The 24,702-nt window shown below is 39.5% G+C and overlaps 1 long non-coding RNA gene across 1 annotated transcript in view; it reads right to left on the bottom strand.

Moving 5' to 3' along the window:
- LOC144535856 (uncharacterized) overlaps positions 1-24,039 on the bottom strand; it is a 104,907-nt gene extending 80,868 nt beyond the window's left edge. The window contains exon 1 of the long non-coding RNA XR_013503702.1: positions 23,597-24,039. This is a non-coding gene — a long non-coding RNA (uncharacterized LOC144535856). The remainder of the gene's footprint in view (positions 1-23,596) is intronic.
- Positions 24,040-24,702: the final 663 nt, after the last annotated feature.

Here is a 24,702-nt window from a genome sequence, read left to right as displayed (position 1 = left end):
TAACGTCATTTACACTGATGTAAGTGTTCTTGGATACACAGTTTGTTGCTAGTGCGTGACATGCAGGCTCTTCATGCACAGCAAACCACCAATCATGATCAATGTTGATCAATTTATCAAACAACCAAAGCAGGCCCCGCTAGTCGACCACAGCCTGACATTTAGAGGAAGCAACATGCATGCGTTATTAATATCATTCACTTTAGCCTGGATTGATATTATATGAATACAATGGTGTCATGTCAGTCAACCAGTGTATTTCTTCCTAATTTCCCTCTCCAAAATCACGTCAGAAGAGTAGTCACAGCCTTACTTGCTTTGGTTTTTGTAAAGCATTAAAGTTCAACAAAGACTGGTTCACATAAGAAAATTTCCTTTTTCATTTTTATTTTCTTTGTAGATGCACTCCTACAAAGTAGTTGAGAATGATTTAGTATTTCTAAATAGGGCTATTTATGTCCTCTTGTAAAAATGTGTCTTTTTTTTCATATCGCAATATATATCGCAGGGGAAAAAAATATCGCAATGTAAGTTTTTTTCAATATCGTGCAGGCCTACCTGTGCAGAAACCCCAACGGTAACACTTTATAATAACCATCACTAATAAATGGTTAGGCCTGTAACAATTATTTCATTATTTTTTTTTTTTAACACAATCGCGGTTTCTTTGAATATAACTGATTATTGGTCGGACTGTTGAGCTAAAGCTGTGCTACTTGTTGGCACAGCCTAAACACGTTCATAGCAACAAAAATGACGAGGGGGGGATACAGTTTATAAGACTATTCCTTCATAGGCTGTGTACTTGTGTTACTACATTATCTCGGTCACATAATAGTGATATAACCAAAAGATGTATCCTGGAATTCATTTAAAACTTTCATTTGTTTAATAAAAGGAATAAATAAAGATCAAAAAATTTGATTTGGCTGAAAGCGACATATTGTTAATTGCAATTATTTTATTAATTGTTTGTACAGCAAAAGTTGGAATTGTTACAGCTCTACAAATGGTAAATTGATAGTTAATTAAACTTAAGTTATTAGTTATTTTACTGTTAAACAATGAAATGATGATTGAGAGAAATACATTTAATGCATTCATTTATTTATTTATTTTATTATTCTTTTATTTATTTATACATTTATTTTGACATGTATTTATTTATTCATTCATTTATTACTGCATATATCTATTCATTCATTTATTTATTTCTAAATGTATTTATTTATTCCTGTATTTATTATTTATGCATTTATTTATTTATTTATTGAGACTTAAGGCATGTTCCGTCCTCCATAATTATAAAGTGTTTAACTTGAAAATTATTATAATAACTATGGCCGTGTTGCATGACTAAAGAAGTAAATTATATTTCATTGTGCATCACATTCAATCATTTTATACTGAACGGGACCAAATCGGCCTCTTTGCATTGGATTGGAAATAAAGGGACTTGCAGGGGTAAATTGAATAATGCTTCACATCTGTTTTCGAACACAAAAACATTTGCACAGTCAGATAAACACACCAACACACTGTATACACGTTTAACACGAAAACATATGTATCATCAAACATCAATCAGAAATAAACATAAATACATAGAGATTAGGGCTGCAACTAAAATGTCTTTCATTCTCTTCATTGTTTTTGATTTTTTAATGAATCATCAAGTTAGGAGTGTGAAAGTTAACCGACACAAGAGTGACTCCGATTTTCCACTGGGCGCGTCTGTGCTGCGTTCTGGCTTTGTTCCCTCCTCCATACCACACCGGGAGCGTCTCAGAAACGGAGCGTCATGCCTGCCAGACTCGCAGATTTTATTTTCTCTACAAGTACTTTACAGAACAATCGCATGTTTATTAAGCTAGTGTCTACCTTCCACTCTAAGCACTCCTGTAATTAAACTCCACGCCTTCTCTTTTCTGGTGTTGTCCTGATAAAAAGGATCTGTAATGTCGTATTAGGTTTTTTCACCTCCAAGATGAATCTCTCGTCGTCCATGGTGTTGTAAAGGAGACATAAACGATATTGGGGGGTGGGGGGGGGAGATATTGACTCAATATCGATATCGCAATATATCAAAAGTGTCGCAATAAGTATGCAATATTTTGTGGAGCGCTGCGTCCCGTCCGTTGGCTGTGTGGCTTAGTTGTGTTTGATTTAGAGCCCGCTTCAAACACTACAATGATCATGTTTCATTGGCCAGTTACCGTGCCACTTGCACATGTTAGTGCACGTCAGTGCACAGGTCCACCACGTGACAAACCCTATGGAGCGTACCACGTGTGTGCATATTTAGACAGAGTGACAGTGGAAGTGAAGAAATTGAAAGATGTGTCCTGTTCTCTTTATTTATTTTATACTGTCCAACCAGTAAAACATGTCCTGTTCTCTTTATTTATTTATACTGTCCAACCAGTAAAACATGTCCTGTTCTGTAGACATGGTCCTTTTTTATGTCCATGTGACCAGTCCAATATGACTGTCAGTTGAAATAAACCTTGTGTTGTAAGAAAACTTGTTTAATTTGTTATGAATCTATTTTGATGCGTTTTCATGTAACTTTTGTAATTTTACATATGTTTAAAAATATCGAAATTAATATTTATTTCGCAATATTCATAATCAATATCGCAATATCACATTTTGTCAATATCGTGCAACCCTACTGCCCAGCTGTCAGAATGGCACGTGTCTGGCGTGAAAATAGAGATTCACCTACACCGATACACAGCTACAGATCTGACCCAAATTCTGCATGAAATACGGAAATATATTAATACAGTTGAAAAAAATGTAATCTTTCTGAATAAATCTGTGTGTTGGTGTGTGTGATTCGCTACACTACTGCTGGCTCACAATCAAAAACCTGCTTGGAGTCACCCGCAACATTCCCACAAAAATAAATATCAGACTACTGTTAAAGATGTTGCCTAAAGTCTTCAAAAAGCACAATTGTATAATAAAGTGAGTCGGTGGCACATCAAACCTCGCTACGCATATAAGAATGTGTTAGCTGACAGTGAAGTTACTCAGAGGAGAAGTGAAGACAAGCAGTGTTGACAGCTAATGCTACTTCCAACTGGCCCCTAACTTCTTCTGGTTACTGAAGCCATGTGCACTGTGCTACCAAAAATACCAAATTAAGACAATGATACTGACCCAGGAACAAAGGTAAACAATACCTAGTCTGCAGCATTTTTGTAAAATATTCATTCATTCGCCCATTTTTACAAATATGATTGAGGGAGAAGACATATTTTCCCGTGGCATTTTTGATTCGGTATTTGAAAAGAAACGACGGAAATAACAGGTTGCTTTTTTGTCACTATTTTATTATAAAAGTAAATCACAGCATATTATAACATTATTAATACATCTGTAGTTTTTGTGTCTGATCATGATGGAGAGATACACACACCATGTAGTTATTAAAATGTCAACAGCAATAATAAATGCTTGTGGCAAGTAAAACCAAGCCTGAAACATTTTCAAAGTGTATTTCATTAACTTCAACAAGTCTATTTACTGACGGTCTACTTCAGCTCTGATTGAAACACAAAGACACACGCGTCCTCCGATACACACACACAATATCATGACGTCTTTGGCACGTTAGATACATTTTTCCAGATTGTATCATTATTTGATGACATTTAGCCATGTAGCATCACGACATTCTCATCTTTCCACCTGACTTGGCATGCGGCACACAAAGGGCAACTCCTATCTCTTGCATTAAGAAGATAATGAAATTATTCTTTTTGAATGAACACTAACGTGACTGCTTGTTGCAAGCGTTATCAAAGAAACAGAATTGGTGGCCTTTCAGTATCGTTGTGTGTCTCACAACTGCCGCTGTCTCACAAATCAAAGTCAGTAGATAGAAGCTACCCTTAGCTGTAGCCTCATTTAGGGCAAATAGTTGAAAAACACTGCAAAAACTCAACATACCTCGTCTCAGCTGTGGTAACCACTTAACCGGGATCATTTCCAAAGTATATCCTACATTACATTTTCGAAGGCAGTAAAGCCTTTTGAGGGCCTGTAATAGAGCTGGGTGATATGGAGAAAATCAAATATCACGATATTTTTGACCAAATACCTCGATATCGATACCGCAACGATATTGTAGTGTTGACTATTGGTGCTTTCACAAAATATTTACACAATGAGATTTTTGATAAATAACCATCAGTAATGTGGATATAATGACTAAGTGGGTAAAGACAAATAATAGAACAGTTACAACAGTCTGGTGAGTTTAGAAAATGACATCACTTTACTATAATGCAGCCTTTAAAACACGTATGCCATATTACGATATTACGATATCGAAAATCTAAGACGATATCTAGTCTCATATCACGATATCAATATAACATTGATATATTGCCCAGCTCTAGCCTGTAATGTTTAACAAAATGCACTGGATATATGCTTTTATAATTGAGCATTTTTACAGAGAGACTGCTTCTATAACTCAGATCAAAAGGTGAAGTAATGAAGTAGAAGTGAATAAACTTATTGATGTGTATATCCTTTTATGTTATTTGATATTCTTTTTGGTAATTCTCCTTTTTGTTAAACATTAAACTGAATCCATACTTAATGTTAAAGGAAGACATTATCTAAGCCATTTGGGGGTTTCCTGTCTTTCCTGTCATATGTTTTATTACGATGAATTGGTTACTATGTACAAATTATTATTCTTTTCTGATGTGCTAAAAAAATAAAAAATAAAATAAAATAAAAAGGTGAAGTACTCAGGTGCATGCATCCGATTCTCCTGCCAATCCATATGCTAAGCCAGCTCTCAGCCAATCAGGGAGGGATAAATATGCATCGGCACAGGTGGGACAGATAAGAGGGCCAGCTGCTTGCAGTCAGGGCTCAACCAGACAGCACTTAAGCTCACTTACAGTATATCCTGCGTTTTATGTTAACCCAAGAGAGAGAGATACAGGTTAGTATTGCAAGTAGGAAACGTGTGGTAATGATTTAGTCCTGTTCAGAAGTGAAATTGTACAGCAACACCTGAAAAACCTATGTAGCATCAAGGTATCACAACTTCAATACTTTGGTGGGTTCAGACCGAAATGCGTTTGTGTGCTGTCATCGGATGTTTGGCTAGATACGTGATCTTCTTTACTTTTTGTCTGATCAGATATATCCTGATATATCCTGATAAAGGATTGGGAACCGGTTCCAACTTGGAATCGTTTAAAAAATTAGGATTCCAATGGAATCGTTTCTTTATTGGAATCGTTTCAAATCCGATCATCGGTTCCAAATTTAACACACGCAAGTTTAGGTTTCCGTAGTGGCCCCCGTACTTCCAGGCACTTCTGTTAAGGGGAATGTTAAGGGGACAAAACAAGACTTTCACCCAGGAAACGGGTGTTTATGTGTAGTTTATCAATGGCTGTCATGTTAGTCCTGTTAATTAAAAAGTACTTTGAAACAACCTACATTTTACAGCAGAAGTTCTCTGAGAATCTCTTTTATATCCAGGAAAAAAAACTGTATTGTAACTGAAATGTCCCTAACCTAATTGATATTGAATAGAGAATGTAATCAAATTGGGACCTTGTGAATCAGAATCGATTTAAGAAATCATTGGCAATGCCCAGCCCTAGCTGCTCCTTGAGCCTATTTACAACACTATTTATTTGATCTCTTTTTACACTGTAACGGCTGTGTTCCAGTGTCTACTGTTGTTCAGGCTTACTTTTTATCTTTGGACAGAGCCAAGCTAACTGTTTTCCCTACCTATAGTGTTCATGCTAAGCTAGGCTAACAATATCCGGTCTCCAGCCCCATGTTTAACACACACAGTAAAAAGAGATTATTATTCATCTTTTCATATCACTCTCAGAAAGAAAGCAATGAGTGGAAACGAGTGGAAAGCACATACTGACCGTTACTGCAGAAATTGAGAGGGGACAGAATCAACTGTCAAGCAGCCAACAATTAACGTCACAGAATGTCATGTTACAAGATGGCGAGCCCTAAAGGACAATCGCAAAACAGTCGAGAAAATCTTTCCAATCCCGGAACAGTGCGTTTGTGGCTATGAAACAGAATGAAGGAATGCTTATTACTAGCTGCGCTCAAAACATTCTTGAACAAGCTCCACAAAAGGTGAGATTCATGGTCTGTTAGACAAACCAGATGTTTCATTTTTACAGAAGAGAGTTCAAGAATGAGGACAAACAGCTGAATGCACAGCCGATGCTGATTCTCTTTGAAATGCTTAAACTGAGTTCAAAAGACGAGACTACAGATTGTTTTTTTTAAACTGCATTTCATTAAAAGTGGACGTGCATTCTTCAACTTGTATCAATATTTCTCTCTTATTTTCAATAAGCCTAAAAAAGAAAGGCTGTCTCATATTCAGGCCAATACGGTATTTATATAAGCCTGCTCATCTGCTCTGAAATCATCCTCTTAATAGTGAGAGACAGCATATTTTTTTGTAAATACCTGTCTTATAAACTTTACCTTTGTTTTCAGGCAAAGCTGTTTATACTTAATGAAGTATTGTCCCTCTCTTTGCCTGTGAGTTTGACATAGTATGTCTAACAAATCGTTATGCCATTCCCACAAACCAACATTTTGTAGGCAGACTGTGATGCTTAATCTTCACAGTAAAAAACGACAGCATAACCCAAAACTTAACTGCAGCCATTGTTAATCTTTTTAGACAAATCTGACATTTGGGACAGCGCTGTTTGTCAAAAGCTTTTTATTATAAACATCCAGGTTTTCCATTTTAAAAGGATACAGGACTATATATTGACACTTTTCATGGTGGTTCTGTTGTGAGCTGCTCCACCTTTAGTTTGGTTGTACTTTCAACGCGTTTTTCTGCTTTTGAGCTGCAACAGTTAGTCCATTCAACTAGTCAATCGACATAAAATAAATCAGCGTCAATTTTTTATTATTTGTAATTTTTCAAAGCAAAATTGCCCAATAAATGCTGCTTTCAGCCACTTCAATGTGAGGATTTTCTGTTTTGTACTTTTGTAAACTGCTTGTTTTTTTTTACTTGGGTTTCGGACTATTGGTCGGACAAAACAAAACATTTGACGACGTCACCTTGGGCTGTGGGAAATTATAAAAAGCATTTCTCACTACTTTCTGACATTTTATAGAAACGATTCATCGAGAACCTTAATGGCTGTAGTGTCATTACAGCAAAAGAAGGAATTTACAGTATTGGGGGGATTTGGGGTGTGTTGAATTCTGAGAGGACCTTGGTTGCAGTCAGTTTCTGAGAGCTGCCTGCTATCATGCTGGCAGACACTTTGCAAAACCACCCACTGAATCACATGCACGTATTTGCATATTATGCAAATCGCCTTGAGTTACTTAAGTGTAAATCTGTACATGTGTGTCCTTTCCAAACCAGCTTACGACAGTGGGGAGAACAAGTATTTGGTACATTGCCAATTTTGCAGGTTTTCCTACTTACAAAGCATGTAGAAGTCTGTAATTTTACCATAGGTACACTTCAACTGTGAGAGACGGAATCTAAAACAAAAATCCAGAAAATCACATTGTATGATTTTTAAATAATTAATTTGCATTTTATTGCATGACATAAGTATTTGATCACCTTCCAACCAGTAAGAATTCCGGCTCTCACAGACCTGTTAGTTTTTCTTTAAGAAGCCCTCCTGTTCTCCACTCATTACCTGTATTAACTGCACCTGTTTGAACTTGTTAGCTGTATAAAAGACACCTGTCCACACACTCACTCAAACAGACTCCAACCTCTCCACAATGGCCAAGACCAGAGAGCTGTGTAAGGACATCAGGGATAAAATTGTAGACCTGCACAAGGCTGGGATGAACTATGAAGCATGGAGGTGGAAACATCATTCTTTAGGGATGCTTTTCTGCAAAGGTGACAGGACGACTGCACTGTATTGAGGGGAGGATGGATGGGGCCATGTATCGCAAGATCTTCGCCAACAACCTCCTTCCCTCAGTAAGAGCATTGAAGATGGGTCGTGGCTGGGTCTTCCAGCATGACAACGACCCAAAACACACAGCCAGGGCAACTAACGAGTGGCTCCGTAAGAAGCATCTCAAGGTCCTGGAGTGGCCTAGCCATTCTCCAGACCTGAACCCAATAGAAAATCTTTGGAGGGAGCTGAAATTCCGTATTGCCCAGCGACAGCCCCGAAACCTGAAGGATCTGGAGAAGGTCTGTATAGAGGAGTGGGCCAAAATCCCTGCTGCAGTGTGTGCAAACCTGGTCAAGAACTACAGGAAACGTATGATCTCTGTAACTGCAAACAAAGGTATCTGTACCAAATATTAAGTTCTGCTTTTCTGATGTATCAAATACTTATGTCATGCAATAAAATGCAAATTAATTACTTAAAAATCATACAATGTGATTTTCTGGATTTTTGTTTTAGATTCTGTCACTCACAGTTGAAGAGTACCTATGATAAAAATTACAGACTTCTACATGCTTTGTAAGTGGGAAAACCTGCAAAATCGGCAGTGTATCAAATACTTGTTCTCCCCACTGTATCTACCGTGACACACTGACATCACTTATATATGTGTGACCTACAGGACTCTGCAGTTCCATTTCAGGCATTCAGTTGATGATCCTATGCAGACTGCCTCATACAGAATAAACTTTATTTCCTTTATTGTGACATTGTTACCTATGTTTTCCATTAATGCTCATTCCAGGTTTAATTCAATTCATTGTTCCTCCAAGGCTCTGTGTATAGAACAAGTCATTTCCACACAGGATTAATCCAGTGTGCTTTACTTTTAGAGCAATCTCCTGGTTTGTACAGTTTAAAAGCTTAGCTGTTACATGTGGAGTCGGATGCACACACTCTAACTTGCACAAACACACACGCACACACACACACACACACACACACACACACACTGCTGTACTGTAACTGAGCCAATGTGGAGATTGATCAGCTGGCTTGTGTCCAAATTAAAGCCCGTCCTCTGCAGACATGCCAAGCATAATAACTCTCTCCTCTCTTTGCACTTTTTCTTGGCCAGGGAAAGTGAGAAGAGGGAATAAACAAATGCATGAGAGAATGCAAGAAAAAGAGGTGCAATTGGATAATGCCTTGACACCCATCGCAGAAAAAGGACTGCCTGGCTTTCAGATGTCTGACCCATTTTCTGCTCTCACTCTCTCCCTCTCCTCCTTTCCCTCTAATTTCCTTTCTTCCTCTAATCTACAGAGTAAGAAGCTCTCTGACTGAGATTCTTTGAGCTGCAGCGAGCTGTGCATTCCTATGAAAGGCAGTGAAACAGGACCCAAACCTACACACTCAAACACAATACACAAATACCCACATAACCATCCTACCATTTGGAACTACAATAACTGGAACAAGAAGACTATGTTATGTTTCATTTTGACAATGGTTTTATATTCTCTGTGTGGGCTTTTATGGAAATGTGTTTGTGTGTGTGTGTGTGTGTGTGTGTGTGTGTGTGTGTGTGTGTGAACAGTATGCATAATGAGAGGCCTCTGCTCCAACAGAGACGGTTCAATAATCAATTACTGACTCGCTGGAAATACACTAGTGCTAATAAAAAAAATCAGTTCACAGCTGTTAGATGCAAAAACTAAAATGTATATTTACTGCATTTCTGAGGAATCACATTGAGTCACATAAGGCCGTAATGTTAAACTAGTTACATGCAACATTGAGGACAAATTTCCCCTGGTAGAATTGGTGCATATTAGCATTTTCACATTATACAGTAATCTCTGAATTACTATATTTGAGCACATGTGGTGTTACAGCATAACTGAGTATCTGCATGTTTTAACTCCATCTTCACTGTGAAAGGCTAACTTTTAGGTCTCTGCAAGTGAATTTTAAATGGACGTTCCACCTAAATTATAAAAGAAAATTCTACAGTTCAACGGGGACGCTTTTTCAAGGAAGAGATGTTGCTTTTGAAATGTTTTTCATTTCTCCCTATAATTTTCCACACTTTGAGCATCACAAACTACACTCCACTCAGAAGTCTCAAAAACCTAAAAAAGTATTTATTAAATATAAATTCATAATCCTTAAGATTTCATTCCTGGTTGATTTGCAGATCCACATGCTTACCATGTTCCGTTTGCATCAGCAGTAACTTTATACAACTCAGTGAGGTTTGATTCAATGAGATCAAATAGAGTAATGCTGAATTACATGCTGCATCGTTTCCTCTGCATCCCTTGTGCGTGTGAAGGCAAAATTAATCTTGTGCAGGAATGGCAGACTCCGCCATTCACAATGAATACTATCATTTGGGGGGCAATTAATCAATGTATCAAAACCAGGGTTAGATTACAAACAAATCTTAAAGGGCAACTATTATATAGCATTTTCACGATAATACTTGCATTTGTACTATAACATGTTTACATGCTTTAATGTTAAAAAAAACAAAAAACACACACATTATTTTTTCATACTGCCCATGGCTGCTGCACCTGTATTCACCCTCTGTATGAAGGTGAATACTCTATAAGCCCCCCTCCCGAAAAAGCCCACTCTGCTCTGATTGGCCAGCGTGTTTCCTGGAATTTGCGCTCCGCAGCTTCTGCTGAAGCTACTGCAACGGGGTAAATAGCAGGACTTTGTATCATGAAGAATTACCAATTAAGGCTTCTAAACCCAAAAATACACAACCAGACATGTCCCAGCAGTAAAGTGACCCATATTTGGAGAGAAATTACCAGCACTGGCCGCCAAGATTACAGCTACGTTGCATTAGCATGCAGCTACTTTATATTCAGCACTAGGCTAACGTTAGATTGTAATGGAACAAAGCAGCACTTTCTACGGTCAAAAATCGCAGATAAAGGCTTCTGAACCAAACACTACCCAATCTGACATGTTTCAGCAGTAATGCGACCCAAAACTGGGGAGAATTTAACACATTGGCAGTCACGATTACATCTTTTACTGCCGTTAGCATGTAGCTACTATAGTTAGCAGTGGACACTATAATATAGCAGCACTTTCTACAGTCAAAAATAGATAAGGGCTTTTAAACCAAATAGTACATTGCCGGTAATGTTTCAGGAGTAATGTGACCCAGAATTGGGGAGAATTTACTTAATAATAGAAAACACTAGCAGCCAAGATTACATTTTTACTGCCGTTAGCATGTAGCTACATGTGACAATAACACCACAGTAACTTAAAAAAAAACAAAAAAAAAACACTCTAGTCCTGCCTACCTGGAGCAGATGACTAATCATAGAAGGCCGTCTTAGAGTTGCGTAAAAGTTAGCCAAGATTAGAAAAAACTGGAGCGTTCAGAACAGATTAGCTCATGGGGATTGTTTTAAAACACGTTTACCTCATTATTTGACGTTACGTTTAACATGAAAATCCGACATTATAACTTTGAACATATGACAGGAAATATGGTAATGCATAATATACCCACTTTAAGGATTATAAATTTAAAGACAAAAAAAGGATGAACCAAAACATTGCAAGAAAGCACTAGAGGTAAGAACATAAACATAAAGATAAAACATGTTTTCTTTGTAATATGGGTGAACTGACCCTTTAATTTCATACTGACATACTGTACAAATTAAAGAAAGGAAATTATTCTAAAATCTTAATGTATGCCTAAGGAAATTATAAGTAGGAATATATTTGTATTAAATGGAGTAGGCCATGCAGGTTAAGGTAAAGTCTGGCTTTACAGTAGCAGAGCAGACATGCTCGAGTGACAATCTGTGAGAAAACAAGGAGAAGGACTCCCACAGGCAGAGGGTAAACGAGGCAAAGGATCGCCTTCGGTCAGCTAATCCCCCCTGTGTCAGATAAGGGTCACCAATACACTCGTGCTTCACACACACACAAACACACAAAACAAGGTGAAGCAATGGACTGTAAACGATGTTCTTCCTCATGATTCCCACACAAACAGATTACACTAAACTCGCAGTCAAACACATGATCCATACTTTACCATCTCTCCCTTTATGCTAGTTTCTCTAATGCTATTTGTTTATACCTCTCTCTCTCTCTCTCTCTCTCTCACACACACACACACACACACACACACACACACACAAACAGATTGGTCAGCAGGGTCAGTGCTGCCTGTCTTGGCACAGAAGAAGACTACAGATGTGAAAGTAGAGAGAGAGAGAGCACTCTGAGGACCAGCTGGAGCCCGTCCAACATGGACAAGGGTCAGAGAACACAAGCAGCATTTGGAGCCTCTTCTCGTGGGCCGCCCAGCTTGACACCCTGGGCCGGCATCTAGCCAAATCTTTACGCATGCTCCGTAGGCCAGTTTAATTATTTTGACTGTTTACTGTTCATAGCATTTGCTGAAAAGCACAGCCTTGTAACTTGTGATTCCTTGCCACATTTTTTAAATTTTTCTGTTTTTGGAAAGATTAGGATTTATAAATGTGATCAGATAACAATAAACAATTGCCCATGGTGGGACTATGTGTTGTATGTTCTATTCTGAGTTCAACAAAAGTACTCTGCTATGACTACAATCATCTGCAGCAGTGCTTTTCATTTAGTCATAATTGTCAATAGCATGAAATCATATTTTTGTGTCATCAAAATACACAAATTCCACAAGTCAAAGTCAAAATAGTTGAAGAATATTGTGCTTATATCAGGACTCAAAATTAGCACCACCTACCAGCCAAATGCTGGTAAATAAAGCAAATGGCTGGTAGATATCCTTCATTAACCAGCTGTGGCTGGTAACATTTAAACATTCACTATCCATTTGGCTGGTGGTCAAAAAAGTTAAAAGTTAATTAATTACAAACTTGACAAATAATTGTTGTGATACAGGAAGTTGCTTCAGTTATACAGGATTGTTGGCAGCTATTCGCTGCCCTCTGTGTCGTCCTGCATTAAACAAAGTCAAACAGTTGTTGGGTACAGCATTTCTTTTTCTTAACCTTTATTTATCCAGGTAAGTCAATTGAGAACAACTTCTCATTTGCAACGACGACCTGTCACATTCACACAGTTCCACATTCATTGGGTTAGTTCCACTAACCCTAACCCCATAACTGGAAGCTGCCCAGTACAACCCCAGTCTGATCTGCTGGCCACTGAGCAGCTCCACTGGAGCGGTTGGTGTTAAGGGCCATGCTCAAGGGCACCTCAGTGGTGGTGATGAGGGAGGGACAAGCGCTGCTCTTTCACTTTCCCCACCCACCCACAGCATTAAACACTCACTCGAGACAGTTTAGACAGTGCTGTACAAACAGGGAACTGGCTGGGTGAAAAAATTAACTCCTTTGTGTTCCTTAAGTATTAATTGCCTTTGTGCAATACTGTGTGGGATGTACACAAATACAAAGTATGGGACGCAACATGTGTTTATCACAGGGTAGTGCTCCGTACAAGCTTGAGTGATAACATCTTAACTGAGAACAGCCACCTGCATATGTTCGGGAACATGAATGTGCGTAGATGTGCCTCTGCTGGTGTGAATGCCTGTTTGTAAACGCATGCATATGAGTTGTATTAGTTCAAAGTGTGCAGAGCTTGCATGCAACTTCCCTGATTTTTTTGTGTCCATTGTTGCTATGCCAAAGCGACTCAAGGGAGGTAGTGTACACTGATCCCAGAGTGACTGCCTTACACTTTGCCTATTGAGTTTCCAACTGTCCGGGCCAGCTATGTTGATGGAAACATGAGCTTGTCCTCTACACACCAAACACATGGAGATGCTGCAGAAAAACAGTGTTCACACAAACATCCTTGCATATACCCACACACATGCACATAGGAGCATTACACACACAACACAGCTTGTGCCACATGCCAACACATGCAAGTATGTTAAAGAAGAGGCGTTATTTTCAATACCAGCAAGAAACTGAATCATCTTTGACTACGTTAGGGTCTCCTGTATGGCAGAGTTTGTTGATTGGCTGCAGTTGAGACAACTCAGATGAGAAATGCTTACACCTATTAGATCAGTAAGTCTCCCGCACGAACGAACACACACATATACACACACAGCCTCAGGGCGTTTGGCATTAGATTGGCATCCTGGACCTCCCAGTGTGTAGCTCTCCGTCGACTTGGCCAGCAACACAAACAGGTAGAGATGAAACACACTTCCTGCCTCAGGTAAACTGCAGAGCAAATCCCTGGTTTAATGATGCATTCAAATTGGACATTGATATCTAAGTTGCGAGAATGATAGGGGCCTTCTTACAGTGATAAGTTAATGATTGTTTACATGCTCCACATTCTTACTTCACATTTTTAAAGGCTTACTTCTTTCAGAGTGTTCATAAGCAACAGAATGTCCTTGTGCAGCAGCCTTCTTGATGTGGATATAAGTTTGATTTCTTTTTATTATTATTATTATTATTATTATTATTATTATTATTAGGTCAGAGTGCCAGCAGTAGAGCGGTTACACTATCTTTTGTTTGATTATTTGCTAGAGCTGAACACATTTCCCTTTTAACAATCCTTTTACATGAATCATACCCTCAGTACATTAAAATATCACTCCAAAGGAGGAAATCAAATGATTTAAACTAACGTTACGCCTGGGACATGCAAGTACATGCATTTTTCTCAAAAGTACTATAGAAAACAATTAGCCATTTATAATACATTATAAATATTTAACCCACCAACAGGTTTCCCATTTTATCTTCTCTTTAAGCAGCTTTAAGTTTGAAATAATCATCTTAACTAAAGGTCATTTTGCCCCTTCTTAGCATCATTTTTAAAGTGAGCTATGCCTCTAAAGTGGTGCTGCTGTTGAAGGTGTTGCTGATGGATCTGACAAATTATTTCCATTAAGGACATGGACAAAATAACAAAATGACAAGTGCGTCAGTGGGCAGGGCCAGGGACTTGAGATACTTGAGGGAAGGTGATGAATAAAGAGAGTTTTATCACTGCTTTGGCATCGCAGCATCAACAAACTGTTGAAAAAGTGACTCATTGTGTTTCCTGTTACCAGCATTCCCTTCCACAAACTGCAGCGTACCCACTTGATATAATGCTATTATAATGGCAGACAATTTCCCCCATCATCATTATTCGATCACACCGTGAATGCTTAACTCTGATTTTCACACATACTCTGAACAAAATGTACTGACCTGGCTCAACAAGTGTGCAGACTTTACTTTCTCTCAAAAGCGTTGCACTCTAAATAACCGGAGGAAGGAAAATAGATTCCAGCTTCAGAGGGGTTTAGGTATGATGTCAGAAAGGAATTTTCCTCAAACAGAAAACTGGTTGGTGGGCAGTAACAGAGAGGCCCAGTGGAGAATGGGTCAATGTCAGTCACACTTCGAAGAAGCCCAACTAAACTCTGAAGTGATCTTTAACCTCACAGACAGTCATAACAAACCAAAGTCTAATTCTTCAGCCAGGGGAATATCTCACACACACACACACACACACACACACACACACACACACACACTTGTTGCCCCAGTCAGACAGGGTTGGGACTCAACCACAGTTAAAACCAGACGTGAACTAAATCTAGGGCATTCTCCAAGTGGGGAAGCAGCTTGCTGTAAATTAATAGGAGAGCTGTAAAACTGCTAGAAAGAAGCGCCCTGCCATAACTCAATATATTAAAACCTTAGCAGGGCTTAAAAGCACAATCCCTAAGCTTTAATGCCTAATAATGAAACACATTACCAGATATTATCAGATATATCTTAAGACGTACCTGTACTGTTGTTGCGTATACTGTAATGCCAAGAGGTACTTCTGCAGTCGTCATTGGATACATGAAGAGATTGTATAGTAGTACAACTTATTTGATCCAACAGAATGTATTAAAGAACAGTATTAATGGGGCGCCTGGATAGCTCACCTGGTTGAGCGTGCGCCCCATGTACGAAGGCTCAGTTCTTACTGCAGCGGCCGCGGGTCAAGCCATCCTGTCTAATAAAGGCCTAAGATGCCCAAAAAAATGATCTTGGAAAAAAAAAGAACAATTGTTGAAATTGTTAGCAAACACTAACCGATATTCAGGGGCATGTTCAATCTCAAAACGGTTACGGTTGCTATGGTTTCCGGGTTGTATGACATGTTTCCTTGAAACGGTGAGCAACAGCCTTTGAGCTATGTTTTCTCTCTCTTGGTGGGTGTGTCCGAGTTGTTAACCATCAGCAGCGACGTGTGTGTAAACTTGCGGTATAAAAAGACAACAGGGTGTTCAACGCACTACTGAATGAATGTTTTGTCGGGGCTGAAAGCGCCCCCCAGTTGAGACAGTTAGCTATATATTATTTATTAAATGAATGTCCCGTTGTAAATCAATTCAAATGAACCCATTGGGAACATGACCGGTGGTGTTGATGGAGGAGTACTGGAAGTTTCTGCTATAAAACAACTTCAGCCTCATTCACTCCTGACACTTGTAATTCCACACTGGAGTGAAAAGCCATGACCCTATTAAAAACCTACATGTTTCTACTCTGAAGCACAACTGTATAACCAAAGGTCTTTATTTTTGTCTTGTAATTACTCAGCTATTTTCTAGAAAAGGTATTGTTGGTGTAGGGTGCATGTGTGGTGGGTTTTGTAGAAGCTTGCCAAATCATCAGGCGATGGAACAAGTCCATCCACATTTCCTCAAGAATGACAGATTACAAACAGGGAGCAATGAAACTCCAGCCTTTCTCCTGCTTAGCCAACTATTTATCCAGCTCCTAGTGCAGGTGTTTTGAGCAGTGGAGGATTTGCTGGACTATTAAACTCACTCTATTGGATATTAAAAAAGGTCACTGAATGAAATGGTTACACTTATTAAATGCTGACCTATATACAGCACATTTGAAGAGCTGAGTAGCCAGCGGGACTTTTTCAAGGCCAATTTCTTAATTGTGGGATTTTTTAAGCATTTCTTTGCTCAGAGTTATTCATTGCCTCAGCAGATAGTATGTCGAAGGATGGACAATTTCCAAGTGTAACAGATTTGTTCTTTTGTCTCTTATCCCATGCATTTTAACACTATTGACTTAATCATTAAAGCCATCAATGGTGCTCTCCTTTTCCTTTGGGAGGTGGTTGATTGGGGTAAAACGATTTGTGTACTACATATATATATATATATATATACATATATATCTCAAGCAAAAAAAGCCCATACATTCTCTGGTTCCAGCTTATCTCTGTTTTATTCCATTATAAATGGCGATTTAGGTGTTTTGGACTGTTTGACTGGACAAAACAACCAATTTGAATTGGATGGATAATGGATTTTTTTTTAAACAATTAATTCATTAATTGAGAATTCCACAGATTGGGGCAGCCTCTAGCTCACCCAGTAAGAGCGTTTGCCCCATGTTGGCTGAGTCCTCCGGTGGACCGGGTTCAAATCCGACCTACGGCCCTTTGCTGCGTGTCATTCTCCATCTCTCTCCCCCTTTCGTGTCTATCCACTGTCACTATAATAAAAGGGAAAAGCCCCAATAAAATTATCTAAAAGAAATTAATCAACAGTAAAAAATAATCATTAGTTACAGCCCTAGAATAGATATGTATGTATATATATATATAGAATACAACAAATAATGTAAGGGTGCATCTACCAAAACAAGAAAGTTATCAATTCAAAGCAAATCTTTAATTTTTTTATTTCATTCATTATCTCGTCTCTAATGCCCACATACAAACTCATAATCACACACATTGATTCATCTTGGGAACTCTGATTATAAACCGATTATCTTCTGCCCAGGGGGCACAGATACTGAAATTGTTATTGCCAGTTTAATCTCAAATCCACATGAAGGGAATCCTTCTGTACGCCACAACGCCTCAGTGTTTATGACGCAGGAGAAAAAAAAGCAGCCACTTTATTGTCTTGGGAACTGGTTGTTTAATATGTCTGTAAATGCGTAATCACTTAATTTCTATTCCACTGCATGAATTGAGGCAGCTCTCACAACGAGGGAGTGAGAGCGGTTCAGTGCCAGCAGGATGGACTCCGACTTGTAAAGTGCTCCACTTCACCCTGGCAAAAATAAACCTCACGGGCCTCGGTGCCAAGTATTACCGTTGATGAAAAGCCAGTTGTGTGTGGCCCCAGTTGTACCCAAGCAGGGCCAAGCTGACTGGTGTTTATAAAAAAAAAGTGTAGCTGTGTAAAACAGCCTTACTAATTTCTCTGGCCAATAAAAAGCTATTTTATAAATTATTATTTTCCCTGGTAATCTGGAAGCACAGGCTGGCTGACAGGGCCACGTAGAGAGACAGAGAGCAGCAGAGAGTTTCAACAGTTCAATGGCACAGAGAAAAAGAAAAAAAGTCAAGGGGGAGCCTCTGGTAACCATCTGCATGAAAACCACTGTTCAACAGAAACAACTGGGGGAAAAAAACGGACTAAAGGATTAAGCAAAACCTAACCTACTAAGACAAAATCAAAAGGGTGGGGCCAAAAAAAAAAACCCAACCCTGAGAAACAGCCACAAACTTAGAGCACACTGGCTGACAAACAGTGTGTTAGGAGGATGGGGTGGTACAGTATCTCGAAGACAGCAGGACCCCCAGTGGTCTGTTGAATACCGGTGCAGAGTGCACGGATAATCTCTTGTCGTGTTCACCATGACAGCATGCTTATCAGCAGTGGAGCTTCACGGGCCTCCGAATGCAACACAAACCCGCTAAGACATCACACTGAAAGGTTAGGCTCGTTCTTCTCAGATAATGAGATTTGAATTGCCAGTGAGGACACACTCATTACTCTGTGTGCTAGATATTACAGCAGGAAACAGCATGGAATTTCCTTAATGGCAGACAGACAGAGGATACAAATTACTTCCTATTATTAGAGCTGAAACGAGGAGATGATTAACTGACAGATGATATTCAACAAACATTTTTTTTATTTAATTGCAAAAATGCCATACATTCGCTGGTTCTAGCTTGTAAAATGTCAACTTTTGCTGCTTTTGTGTTATACAACAAGAATCTTACGGTTGGCTGCACAAGTTAACCTATATGAAGAGGTCACCTTGAGCTCTGGGAACAATTCCCTGACATTTTATAGACCAAACATGAATTGATCAATTACGAAAATAGTCATTAGATACAGCCGTAATATTAAAACTTATTTTTACCAGAAAGAGAGCCAAAAAAGGGGTATATTATTCTGTGGGCATTATGACGTTTGATCTGTTATCGTTTCCATATAATAATGGCTCACACCACACTTCTTTGCTATTTAATCACCAGGGTAAAGTGCTATAGCCCGACTGACACTAATAGGCATTTGGGAGATAAATAATCTGATAACGATACACTATATATCGGCTGATAGTAATTTCCTGATTCTAATCCCTTGGATTAGTTTTTAAGAATTAACAATTGTAACCAAGATACATAGAAAGCTTTGCATTCTGTGGTGTAAACAACACTTGTCAGTGCTCGCTGGTGAAAATCATCTAATGGTGACCACTGACCAGTTTCTAAATGATCTCAAACCTAGTTTGGGATTTCTGTACTTCCATTTCTTGTTACAAAATAGCCAACATAGACACTGATACCCATATATCTGCAAAAGGCTAATGGGCTGATACATATCAGTCTTGCTCTAGTTGACATTTCAGTCCTGGAAGAAATGTGTCTCAGGTCAAGTTGTCTGTTAGTTGTCAGTGGTGGCCTAAAGGTTAGAGAAGCGAGCTTGTGACCGGGAGGTCGTCGGTTCAGACCGACAGGATAAAATCGCGGTGGGGAAAAGTGAAAGAGCAGTGCTCATTACCACCACTGAGGTGCCCTTGAGCAAGGCCCTTAACCCCAACAGCTCCAGTGGAGTTGCTCCAGTGGCAACAGATCAGACTGGGGTTGTACTGGGCAGCTTCCAGGTATGAATGTGGAACTTTGTGAATGTGATCAGGGTGCAAAAGAGAGGCTTCCTCTCAGTGAACCTTCCCTGAATAAATAAAGGTTAACATTTTTTTTAGAAAATTAAGCACTGAAAGCAGCTGAAAGCAACAAGGTGCACATACCTTATATTTCCCATCAGAACTGGATTTGGTAGAAACAAGAGGACAATTGTGAGAAGTAGATGGCCTTGAGGCGGTGACTAGGGTAACCAAATCAACAGGTTGTCATTATCTTAATAGTGCTTGGACTCTTTTAATTGGTATACATAATGATGTATAGGTATATACAAACAAAGACGCCTCATGTTTGTCTGATGTTATCAATGTCTAATGTTATCAATCTCTTGATTGGCCAATTTATTTTCTCACATAAAAGTAAACTAAATCAAACATTTCTGTACAAGCATACTTTGATAGACAGCTTTGTGCAGCTAAAGTCAGATGTTGGTGAACAACACAAGCCACAAAATCAGTTGCAGTGCAGAAACCCATGATGATCAGATGACTTCTTGTGGTTGGCTGCACTCGCCCTGGCTGAATAGATCCTATGAAACTATCTATAACTCATACCTCATATGTGTGTGCTTTCATCTAATTGGTCATATTCGAAAACCCATACTGCATGAAAAGCGCCTTGGGGCCCAGATTTTTTTAAATGAGCAACAGTTAACTGAGGATCAAGCAAAACGTAAAGGCAAGACAATAACAGGCATGTTACCCTAGGATGTGTATATATGGAGGAAAAAGATGTGATGTACAATAAGTCTGTTGAAATGCCAGAAAAATCTAAACCCGGGTAGTTATCTCTTGAGGTTTTCAGCTGGGCATACGGGCAAATAATGCAGCAGCTCCCCCAGGACAATTACTGCCATGTCGAGGACATTCCTTACACTGGGACGAATAATTCGCACATGCTTCATAACCACTGACAAATACAAACTGCATCTCCATTTAACTTCAAAATTCATCATGGGAGACAAAAAAGGGAGGAAATGGGAGGCAAATCCCAGGATCGCCTCACTCACCAGACTCAGTTCAGGAATAGCTCTTGACATATTGGCCTACCCAGCATGCCCTCTGCCTCTCCAGACAGCTCTGACATCATTATACAGCAGATACAGACCAGGACATCAGCTGCACAGCCAAGGTTATATAAGTGAGCGCTCTATGTTTCCGAACATTAAGCGCTGCTGCCCCACCATGGGGAATAGGAGGGGATAGGAGTAAACTAGGCGAGAGAGAGGGGGGTGAGGAGGAGAAGGAAAATCAACAAGGAGGCCAGGAAGAAATACGGACAGAAACAGGGTCACAAAAAGAGAGGCCCACTAGGCCCCCTAAAGGAGCCCCAGCCAACAGGAAGAGGAGAGGAGAGGAGAGAAGAAGAGAGGAGAAAGAGAAGACCAGGTCACATAGGGCTACACCTTCTGTGTGTTCTCTCATGTACAACACTCCTACCAAACTATTTACAATAAAGGAAAAATAGGGAAGAATAAAGTGCCAGCGTGTGAGAAAAGAACACCTTAATGTTCCTATGAGTTTGTCTATGCGTTTCTGATGGAGGACCTTTGTTTACACAGGTTTTTGCCCTCTCCGTGGAGCACACTTGGTCTATTTAAAATCCTATTCGTAGGGAAAATGTTTATACTTGACTGCCGGATTTGTCCAGGGATAATAATCAACACAGGGAGAGAACACTGCGATTTAAACGGATGGCTAATGATTAATGAACAGTGAGCATCTGGCCATACCAGCGGATCTGACATAAGTTAGCTTTGCTTTAGTCCGGTTGTGTGTAGAATAAAGAGACTCTATAGGGGTTTAGCACCACATATTTACAGAATGACAGAAACATTATTTATTAATAGCAGTGTATGTAATCTTCCAGACACTTTTGCACTTTGGAGGAATAAATGAGCCTATATCCTTCTATATTCTATTTTTTTAAAACAGCATAACTTCTGTTAACAATCTGTTGTTTCTAGTTTAATTTCTATAAAATGTCTAATTCTATAAAATTAAGAAAGGTTGTATAAAAGATGGTTTGTGCCAGATTTACAGTATTCATACTGGAAAGTGAGAGTACAACCTTTTAAAACAAGTCTGATCATTTAGACATCGAACAGTCTATATTTTTCACTGGTTACCATGTTGATAGGAAAATCCATACACTCTGCCTTTTAAAATAAGCCTCAGTGTGCCAGAGGAAATGCTTCTGTTGCCAGCTTGATGGATTCAACTGCGAGAGCATACAGCTTTTAGACTGTCACTTTCTATCAACACATTGCAAGATACCACTGTGAAAATGAATGTGACTGAGAACGAAGACCCTATAAAAGGCTCTGGGCAGAGTGGTCACATTGAGTGATTTAATTATTACAGCGTTGTAATGTTGCGATGAGGGACTTCACACACAAACAGCTGCACTGGGATTATTTACACTGGAGATTTCACATGGCCTGAATGAATGCTTTAATGTCCGTACTTGTCACCAGTCTGCCAGCGTTAGTCTATGGAACATCTATCTTTTTTATTAAAGCGTTTCTTGGCAATATTGAGCATTTCAGTTTCTTCATAATCAGTGCAGGCATGTCAAGGCAACTTCCTGGGCAATGTTGTCTTTGTTGCAAAAAGTACACTCTATTGTATCGACTTGTAGCCTACTGTACTTTGACGGCATGCTTATCTAAAACAGACTGAAACACACACACACACACACACACACACACACACACAGTTGTACAACTGAGTCAGAGTGTCGGTGGTAATTTAATACCCAACCCAGACAGTTTTAATGGAGTGCACATTGTGCCGCTTAAACACTTTGTTCTGATATTGGCAATTTGTGATTGCATTATCAACCGATGCGCTCTGCCATTTACATTTTGGAAAGCACAGGACATTTGTCGCACGAAAGTCAGTAATATAACTGTGAAGCAAACAAAAACTAACTACATACTATTATACACAATGATAAACTACATTTCCAGAGATGCATGATTTATATGAATGTTAATGGCCCAATTTGCACACATTGAGTTTGGTTCAGAAATATGTATGCCAGCCTAAAAATGATGAGCAAATGCAAGTTGACTTTGGGTGGGTTTCCATTTCATTACAGCCTTGCATAAGATCTGGATCAATAGTAGTATTACAAACACTTTAATATTGCTAATATTATTCAAAAAAGTATGATGGGTGTGTCATAGCTGGTGATCTTTATCGATCAGTATATCGGGGTGTGTGTGTGTGTGTGTGTGTGTGTGTGTGTGTGTGTGTGTGTGTGTGTGTACATGCATGATTGGACCATGCGCGCGCCAGAGTGCAGTACACATGAATCCAAGTTCGGGCCTGTGTGCAGCACACAGTACAAGCATAATACACTGAAAGAAAAAGGCTGCATGACCACTGTAGAGTTATATCCGGCAGTATTGGCGTTTAATTGACAACTAACCAGAGGGAAACATCAACAATTGTGGCGGAAAAGGGCTGCAGACCAACAAGGTTAGACCCTGCCTACTGTACAGTACAACGTGTCTACCTTGGCTGCTGATCTGATCTGTCAAACCAGCCCAGGCTACTGAAGCTAGCACCGCCAAACAACTGCGCGCGCGCGCACACACACACGCACACACACACACACACACACAAACACACACACCACGCTGTGAACGTCGGGCGGGTTAACGCGACGACACTTACCGTCGGTTACCCCCACGCGGTCTGGACACCAGTTCGGGTTAGATATTTGGGCATTAGGCGGAAATGAAGCGGGAGAAAGTCAGCAGAGCTCCTCCGGTGTGCAGCGCCTACACGTCCCCCTCACTCCGAAGCCCAGTCCTCCGCTAAGCTGCTGCGGCTCGGACTGCCAAAATCACACAGATCCCTGTCCTCCTTCCTACAAAGCTTTTGCGTGAAAATGAGTTGTTTGTTCCCCCTTTTTTATGATGCCTTCAAGTAGCGTTTGGATGGGCTGCAACGACAGGAGGGAAAGAAGAAAAAAAGAAATACTACACGGTCGCTCCTCCCTCCGCTTGTGTACGGTACAGTAAGGGGAGCTCGGCTGGGTAACCACTTATTAAAACTATCTACCGCTCTCTACAGGACCACCAATGTAAAGCACAAACACATGTTGTGCCGGTGAGATGTGAAATGCGGAACATCCCCTGCCTTGAATCGCCTCTGCTTTCCTCATTTATTGATTTTATCATCAATGCGCTTAAGCTCCCTCCTCCCCCTCCGCCTCCTCCTACTCCTCCTCCCTGTTGGGAGGTGAAATTAGTCCACCGTGTAGGTAGATTAAACAGATTTGGTGAAGGGACACGACTGGGGTGGTAAATATCCTGTAATAAGACTTATTGTTATCTGTCAGTGAAATAGGCTAAGCGTTTGTCAGATAAATATCGAAATAAAATGGATAATAATGAAAAAAACAGCTTCTTCGGCTTCTAAAATGTGGAGAGTTTCTGCTTTTCTGTTTTTATCTCTGTACCTTGAATTCTTTTTCATACATCTGTTAATCGTTTAGTTTCTAAAAATGTCAGAAAATAGTGCAAAAATGCTAATTATAATTTTCCTCGACCCATGCCCAAGGTGATGTCTACACATTTCTTCTTTTGTTCAAGCATCAGTAGGCTACAGATCACCATTTACAATGGTCGAAAACAGAGAAAAAGCAGGGAATTGTTATTTGAGAAGCTAGAACAAGCTAATGTTTGGCATTTCTGCCTAATAAATAGTTAATCAGTTACCCAAACTGTTGGCAATTTATTGTTTGACGCTCAATCAATTGTTACAGCAGCTTTTTT

Source organism: Sander vitreus, chromosome 21 (genome assembly GCF_031162955.1).
Source record: "Sander vitreus isolate 19-12246 chromosome 21, sanVit1, whole genome shotgun sequence".
Lineage (NCBI taxonomy): Eukaryota > Metazoa > Chordata > Actinopteri > Perciformes > Percidae > Sander > Sander vitreus.
Note: the sequence above shows the minus strand (reverse complement) of the source record. Positions and strands in the feature narration are given on the sequence as shown.